This window comes from Silene latifolia, chromosome X, assembly GCF_048544455.1.
Source record: "Silene latifolia isolate original U9 population chromosome X, ASM4854445v1, whole genome shotgun sequence".
NCBI classification, from domain to species: domain Eukaryota; kingdom Viridiplantae; phylum Streptophyta; class Magnoliopsida; order Caryophyllales; family Caryophyllaceae; genus Silene; species Silene latifolia.
In genome coordinates this window covers 130,050,039-130,057,085 of record NC_133537.1, presented here as the reverse complement: position 1 = coordinate 130,057,085, position 7,047 = coordinate 130,050,039, and the positions used below count along the sequence as shown (strand labels likewise).

The 7,047-nt window shown below is 41.4% G+C and overlaps 1 non-coding gene across 1 annotated transcript; it reads left to right on the top strand.

Moving 5' to 3' along the window:
- Positions 1-6,700: 6,700 nt before the first annotated feature.
- Positions 6,701-6,807, top strand: LOC141625843 (small nucleolar RNA R71). Its single transcript, XR_012535592.1, has one exon. It is a non-coding gene; the product is annotated as a small nucleolar RNA R71 (small nucleolar RNA).
- Positions 6,808-7,047: the final 240 nt, after the last annotated feature.

The window sequence follows — 7,047 nt, the reverse complement described above, 5'->3', positions numbered from 1 at the left end:
ATAAACATTAACCAAGGCTCAACTACAAGTAACTCCGACACAATTAGCATACACGTCACACATATACACACGGACTCCACATTCCCGTACCATGTGACTGGCTTAAGTATCATGGGGCCAAGATTTTGAAATGAGGGCGCCTACTCACCCAAAATCTAGCATCAGCTGGGGCTCCCATTACACATACACCAGGTTCATTTTATTAGACTCACTACGTTCATTATTTTCATTTGTTACAGGTTCCAAAATCGTCGCTCCGATACCACTTTGTAACACCCCCATATTCAGAGGAGCCTTAACTAGGCCTTCCTTAGCATATAAGGGCGTTACCATCTCGGTTGTCCGAGGATAGTAATTATCAAATGTGGATAAGAGAACTATTATGTTATATTACAAGTGATTTAAACCAACAAACGATATAAAAGATACAACGCAAAGACTACTCGCTATGACCATCATATCTCGTGAAGACTCATCCCTACCCGGACTCCAGCTATCAACAACATCAACACCTGCTAAGACCGACTGCTCACCATAAGGGATCACGGCAGACACATAACAAACAAATAACCACACAAGGTCAGTACTGAGATATGATACAACAATCGCAACTACAGTTATCAACACAATACACGCTACCAATCTCATACACAATCACAATAATCCAACCAACTCTGTCACTGACTGTCCACTGGACCAACCCTGCCAGTGGGGGACCGCAGCCGTTCCCACCTAAGCTTCGCTCATCATATCGAGCGATAACCCTGTCCATTAATGTGCACATCCCCTTCCGTGGCGGGTTCCACGAAGGGAGAAACTAGGGCGTGAAGCCACTCCCGCAAGTGACCCCACTCAGCCGAGAACGCATCTCGAGAACCAGAGACAACAACCACAATCACAATCACAACTGTCACAATACAATTACGATATTAAACAATCACAATACAACCACAACGACCGACACACTAGACCATCTACAGAAACTGAGTAGGCGAACCTACCTTTAAGCAACTGCAACCAATCCATGCCGACAAACAACCTATCCAGCGACCAAGCAAAGCCTATAACCACAATACAATTATCTATTACTAACAAGCAAACCCTAACTATAAAGAACAAGGACACGGACGATGATTATGACATACCTATGAGGAGAAACTCGGCAAAAGACCGCTACCCGACTCAAGTGACGCTCTTCTAAGGCACAAGGAACTTCAAAAGGCTTCCATGGAGGTTTTGTGGTGAAGGGAAGGGAAAGAGGCGACTGAAGGATAGGAGGAAAGTGGCGAAAATGAATTGCGGATTTAACAAAACGCGATATAAAACCCTCGCTGAAAACTCGGTACTCGATCGAGTACCCAACATACTCGATCGAGTGGCACCTTACTCGATCGAGTAACCTAGCTACTCGATCGAGTAGCCTCTACTCTATCGAGTACCACTCTTAACACGGAACCCAAGATGGTTTTGGCACTCACTTCTAAGACTATTCCCGCTCCCAAGGTCAGTCAACGCTGGTCAAAGGGTCTCTAAAAGGGCGGGTATTACACTGTATACACTTTCAAGCTTCCCAAGTAGACGGTTTAGCAAAAATTTTCTAACATGCAAACGACATGCCATGATGCAACCAATATATATACATCCTAATGCATATGATTCTACCAACTAATATGCCAAATAATCTAAATGAAAGTCCTAAATTCACATTGTTTATACCGCATCAATCAAAATAAAGCCACATAGTCATTAACATAAAGAGGAAAAAGGAGATTGGAAAGATTATACCATGCGGTCTTCAATATCCTCATGTCTCGGATGTGGCGTAGTCGATCAATGTGAACAAGGATAGAACAAACACAATATATACAACAATATATACAAGTCTACACTACAAAGGAAATGAACTTGTTTTTGGATTTTCAAAATTTTCAATTTTTTTGATTTTTTCGAAATTTTTGATTTTTTTGGATTTTTGAATAAAAGTTAAGTTAGAATTTCCCATCCCCACACAAATATGGACATTGTCCTCAATGGCCAAAATGATAGGAAATTATGCAAGTATGATGCATGATTTCTATACTAAATGCAAGCTATACTAAGCTACACTACATGATGCATGGGTTTTTGTTTATGACAGAGAGCGTAATTTAGATTACCTCCCGTTGCGTATGCATGTACTTCCCCAAACCGAGATAGACATTATTTCTAATGTCTTAAATTATGGGGTAGTTCATGCACAAAAGATGCAATGCATGAAACTATATATTGTCATTTTGGATTTTTAAATGGGAACAATAAAAGAACACCTCAATGGGGCCGAGGTGTTAGTCCTCATGTTGCTAGGACTCTCCAACTATGATCAAGATAAAAAATAAAGAAAACAAAGAAAGAAGTAGACAAACTTCAAGAGGGTATGAGCCTCCAAAGTTTGCTAGTCCTCCACCATATCATCATTGTCATCATTTTCCTCCATAGAAGCGGACTCATCTCCACTTCCCTCTTCACTTCCTTGCTCACTTCCTTCATCATCTTCACTAGCCTCTTCTTCCTCATCATCTACCTCTACATCAACACCCTCATCATCATCAACCTCATCATCGACATTCTCATGTTCACCCGGTCTTTCACCCCTAGATGTGCTTGGAAAGAAGACTTCCTTATCCGCCCAACTAGGCAAAGGACATGAAGGATCAAGTAGTCCTTGCCTATCTAAATGAAGGAGGGGTGGATATTGGGCCAAGTATGCATCTACTCGATCATTATAAGCTTGTTTGTGTATCTCTCTCATGAGGAGAGTCATGTAGTCATTGCCCACTTCAACATCTTCGGGTTTGAACTCTTGATATTTGAATGGATAGGGTGGTGTGACAATGGAGGGGGAGGGCTCTTCAATCTCGCCCCTTTGTTGACGGATGATGTATTCGGCGCCCTTTGAGAGTGGAAGTAGGTAGTTTGTTCGATGAGCACTCAAGCGGCATATCTTGGATGGCAAAGTGAAAGATCTAGCATCATTGGTTAGCCACCCATAGTTAGTGTCAAGAGAGTTATGCTTGACCCACTTGTACTTGTGAATCATGGCATCCATGTCAATGAGATGACCCCCTTTGATCGTCACATAGGTGTTATCCTTGTTGAAATTTGCGTCAAAGTGCTTGGCCAAGAGAGTAACTAGACCTCCATTTATGATAAAAGCGATGCCTTCCTTACCACAATCAACATTGAGCCATCTTTCCACCAAAAGCCTTAGAGCATTGTAAGGCTTAGTGAATTCCCTTCTGACATTTAAGGCCGACTCAAGTAGAACACAATCGAGTTTGGTAAAATGATTAGTGTCTTTTCTCGCAATTATAGTATTCCCGATGACCTTGTGCCACACTCTAATGCCCAGATGGTGGACTAATAGAGCGCGACAAGCATGAAAGCTCACAAATTTCTTCCCGGAAATTGCCTCCCAAAGAGGAGCGGGGTCATACTTTTTGGGCATCTTGTGATAATAAGGTGTATCACTAAGGCCTAATGCTTTACTCAAAACATCAAAGGTGATGCGCCTATTCACATTGGCAAGGCGAAACTCGATGTATGTTCTAGTCTTTACCTTAGTCACTTTCAATGAACTTAAGAATTCCAAGGTAAGGGAGGGGTATGTCAATTCTCTTGTAGTAAACAGTTTTCCCAACCCCATGGCTTCGAAGAAGGCTTTTGTTTGTTCAAGGACACCCAATTTGTTCAAGGCATCTTCACATATGAATTTGGTGGGCAAAATGGATTTCTTAGCATACTTGGCAAATGTTTCCCTATGGGAGTTTGAAATGAAAATTACCTCCGGATAGTTTGATAATTGAGTAATTTCCGGAGTTGTTGATGTTGTTGCTTCCAAGGGAGGATCTTGTTGTTGTTGAACTTCCAAGTTTGCATTAGCAACCACCATAGCCATTGAAGCTTTCTTTCCTTGAAGGAATTGTTGCCTTTTTGAGAGTGCCTTTGCCTTGAGTGCCTTTGTTGCTCCTTTTGTTCTTGCCATTGTTGATTATACCAAGAAAAGGTTGAAAATATTCAATTTCCAATTATACCCAAATCGATTTTAAGATGAAAGGATTTGCCTTTGTATTTCAAAAATCGACTCAAAGGTTGAAGTTTTTGGTGCTTGGATTGATTATTATTGTAAAAGGAGTGATTAATTGTTGTTGGAAGGAAGTTGGAATTTGATTTTGTTGAATTTGGTTGAGGAAATCTTGTATTTAGTGATGGAGAGGATGAGGGCTTTGGGGTTTATGGGGTTTTTGGGTAGTGTTTGAATGAATGAATGTGGGAAGGGGTATTTAAAACACCCGAAAATTTCAAAACTGCAGGGGGAAGACGAGCGGATTCCTGTCGGGACCCTCGGATTCTGCTTAATTTGGCTTCAGGAAATTTCGCTTAAAGACGAGCATCTTTCACTGAAGACGAGTGGATTCTAATATTCAGGACGAGCGGATTCCCTTAAAGACGAGCGGATTCTGTTACAGCGAATTTTCTTAATCTGCACTGGCAAAAAGACGAGCGTCTTTCTGCAAAGACGAGCGGATTCTTTCAGACGAGCGTCTTCTCAGCTGGGACGCTCGGATTTTCTAACAGACCAAAATTTTTGATTTTGCAACTTGTTCATTATCATGATAAAGATCCTCAATAGATCTTTGCACTTGTTGTCCTTCATGTTGGTCTTGATCGATAGCATTACCAATGTAGGGATTGAAAATCCCTTCAAACTCATCGTCCCAAAGACCGCAAACTTCATCTACTTGGTCATTAAAAATCTCTTGAGTTGATATAGACAACTCTCCCACTTTTTTGTTTTGGCCAATGAGGCCCTCTTCTTCATTGCTTGACTTTGGTGAGCTTTTCAAGCTCTCTTTGTTACAATTTCCTTGCTCTTTTGATGGAGCATCATCGACTTTCTTCTTCCATTGGAATTCCGACTTCTTCCTATCATCCTTCCGGCTATAATGATCAACCATAAAACATGGTTCATGCAAACGGGGAGCTCTCCTGGTCTTGACAAGATTGAAAGTTATGCTTTCATCTCCCACTTCTAGAGTGAGCTCTCCATGCTTCACATCTATCACCGCACCCGCGGTGTACAAGAAAGGTCTTCCTAGAATGATTGGAATATTGGAGTCTTCTTCCATGTCAACAATGACAAAGTCCACCGGGATGAATAATTTCCCAACTCTTACGGGAACATCTTCCCATATCCCTAATGGTGTGTTCGTCGATCTATCGGCCATTTAGAGTGTGATATTGGTGCATTTAAGCTCTCCCATCCCTAACCTTTTACTCACCGAGTACGGCATAACACGCACACTAGCCCCTAGATCACATAAGGCTTTGTTGATCGTGGTGTCGCCAATGGTACACGGTATTGAGAAGCTTCCCGGATCTTTAAGTTTTGGAGGTGAGCTCCCTTGAGGGATTGCACTACTCACCTTAGTGAAGCCGATAGTCTCAAGCTTTCGGATCGACTTCTTTTTCGTAAGGACCTCTTTCATGTACTTTGCATAGGCCGGCACGTGATTGATTAATTCCGTGAAAGGAATCGAGACTTCCAAATTCTTCACAATTTCCATAAATTTTCCAAGTTGGTCATCAAATTTGGGCTTGTCTTGACGACTTGGAAAAGGAAGTCTAATCACAATGGGTTTCTTCTCCTTGGCCTTGTCTTCATTTTTCTTTGAAACTTCTTCTTTTGATGGTTCTCCATCCTTGGAGTTTTGTACAACTTCTTCTTTGTCACTAGCTTCCACAACTTCATCCTCAACGTGCTTCTTCGGTGCTTCATACCTCGTACCACTCCTCAAGTGAATGGCACTAACTATTTCATGTCTCGGGGGATTACTTTGAGGTGGTAATTGCCCCTTTTGTCTTTGTGAGCTTGAAGATGTTAGTTGAGTCAATTGGGTATCCAACATTTTGGTGTGGGCTAGGATGTTGATGATGGTGATTTCCTTTGCTTGACTATCCTTTTTCATTTGAGTGAAAAACTCTTGTTGATTCTTTTGCATTTGGAGGACCGCTTTTTGAACATCAAAACCTTGGTCATTTTGTTGATTGTATGGAGTTTGATTTTGGTAACCTTGGTTTTGGTTGTAAAAGGGTCTTTGATTTTGGTTTCTCATGGGAAGTGGGGTGTATGTTGGTTGAGGGTTTTGAACATTTTGGCTTTTGTATGAGAGATTTGGGTGGAATTTGGTGTTTTCATTGTAATAATTTGAATAAGGGGTACCACTCTAGTATGCTTGAAAAGCATTCACTTGTTCATTTGTTCCCCCTACATTCACTTTGGTCATGTCCCAAAGTTACACAATTCTCACATATCCCACTTGGGATTGATGAAGATGCCGTCATGGCATTGACATGGTGCTTTGGTGATTTTGAGGCTTCTTCAAGTCTAGCCATAGCTTTTTTGAACTTCAAATTGATGGTATCAATGTGAGCACTAAGTTGAGCACCCAATTGAGTAATAGAGTCCACTTCATGTTTTCCTCCTCTAGTAGCCTTGCGAGGTCTACTATATTGTGAATTATGGACCGCCATTTCCTCAATCTTATTCCAAGTTTGATTGTCGTCAACTTCGGTGAACATTCCATTTGATCCCATGTTGAGAATGTTTCTTGAGTCTTCATAAAGACCATTCCAAAATTGTTGTACCAAGAACCACTCGCTAAGTCCATGATGAGGACATGAGCGACAAATTCCCTTGAATCGCTCCCAAGCTTTATACAAGGATTCTTCATCTCTTTGCTTAAAGCCCGTAATTTGAGCTCTTAGCATGTTAGTCTTTTCCGGTGGGTAGAACTTTTTGTAGAAAACTAGAGCCAATTTCTTCCAAGAGTCAATTCCTAGAGTAGCCTTATCAAGGCCTTTCAACCATTGTTTTGCGGTGCCAATTAGAGAAAAAGGAAATAAGACCCATCGAATTTGGTCTTGAGTTACACCGGTTTGAGAAATCGCATCACAATAGTCACAAAAAGTCTCCATGTGAGAGTGAGGGTACTCACTAGGCATCCCCCC